Genomic DNA, 1,825 nt, shown 5'->3' with positions numbered 1-1,825 from the left:
CTTTACTTTCAGCTAAGTTTCCTGCCGTAGTGGCACTAGGGTTGATGTCACCCAGTGGGTGTCATCATAGTGTCATCTCCCAATGGACCTCCTCCCTTACCAGACCATATAGAATCCTTAACAATATTTATTATCAATTTTAACATAAAATAATATGCAATAGATACAGTTGGAAATTGTTTAAATGTAATATTTATTCGAGTATATGAATACTAACAACAAAATGTATTGTAAAATCTTTCTACATTGAATTATAACATCATTGGCTACCATGTTATTAGTTACTGAGCACAAATCTTTTTTTTTTTTCACCTTCTTTTCCTTTAATTATTACTTCTTTCCCAAAACTGTTACTGATATAGGTTCATAAATGGAGCCCTAGTGGTGCGGTGGATTACACGTTGGCTGCTAACCACAAGATCAGAAGTTTGAATCTACCAGCCCATCTGAGGGAGAAAGATGAGGATTCCTGCTCTCATAAAGATTTATAGTCACAGAAACCCTATACAGAGTCCCTATGAGTCCGAACAAATTTGACGGCACTTAAGAGGCTTTCTACTCCCGTAAAGATTTACACCCTCGGAAACCCTGTACAGGGTCGCTATGGGTCGGACCCGACTCAACGGCACTTAACAACAACAACAACAACAACTAAAACACCAGCAGCAACAGAATACTGTGCGTGCTTGTAGCGTGTGCTTGTAGAGAGTACAGGTGTAATCAGGTGATCTGAAGTGTCATTGCAATTGGGTAGTAATGACAGCTCTGACCCAGCGGCATTGAGGGTTCAAAAACTGAATTAGCATAGAGTTATAGCCTTGTAGGTGTATTAATACATGTATGCTGAGCTACTGAAAAATGTTTTTGTTGTTATAACTTAACTACAGGGAAACTTTTATAAAAATAATAATAATTTCCGAAACACAAACATGTTGTTGTTATTGTTAAGTGCTGTTGAGTCTATTCCGACCCATAGCAACCCTGGATAGGGTTTCCAAGGAGCAACTGGTGAACTTGAACCTCCAACCTTGCAGTTCAAATGGCTTTGCAGTCTGGTGCATTAACCCACAGCACCACATTAGGACTCCACAAACATGTTATAGGCAATCATTTTGGTGTCAGCCCCTCCAACAGTCTTACCCACTGTAATCTGCACCACCGCCACCACCCCAAAAGCCCCTCATTATCCATTACCCACCACTGAGTAAGTACATCAATGGCACAATTAAGCAGCTTGGCTTGTGAAATCAGGGGCAACCCAGAGAGAGGTTTCTCAGAAGAAAATCCTGAAAAATCAGCCATTGAAAACTCTATGTAGCACAGTTCTATTCTGACAAGCATGGGGTCAATGGCAAATGGTAACTACTTATCCTGGTCTCCAGAAGACTCTGCTCCCTACTATCCTCCCTCAAGACTACAAGCGCTGAGGAGACAGATGAGAGGCGGTCCTCAGCCCTGCTCCCTCCCTTCCCTGCTCCTCCAGAGGACCCTACCCTCCACCCACATGTCCCCTCCTTCTCTTCCCACTCTTGGGGGGCCGGGCAGAAGGCGGGAGAAATACACGTTGCCAGGACCAGAAATTACTTTTGACCCATCAGTCGGACATTTTCTTCCTCCCAGTTGGACACTTTCACCCTCCCAGAGGTATCACTGAACTGGAGGTCCCAACCAGGGAGCCTTCTGGACCTGTGGATTCCTCCTCAGGTAAACGTATAAAATGTAACACACCAGATCCAGAAGAGAATCAATTGTATGAAAACAACCTTTACCAAAGTATTAAAAAAGCAAATAGGCTTGTATATTGCCCGCTCCCTATCACCCAAAC

This window comes from Chrysochloris asiatica, unplaced genomic scaffold (genome assembly GCF_000296735.1).
Source record: "Chrysochloris asiatica unplaced genomic scaffold, ChrAsi1.0 scaffold00415, whole genome shotgun sequence".
Classification (NCBI taxonomy): domain Eukaryota; kingdom Metazoa; phylum Chordata; class Mammalia; order Afrosoricida; family Chrysochloridae; genus Chrysochloris; species Chrysochloris asiatica.
This window is presented reverse-complemented; position numbering follows the sequence as displayed.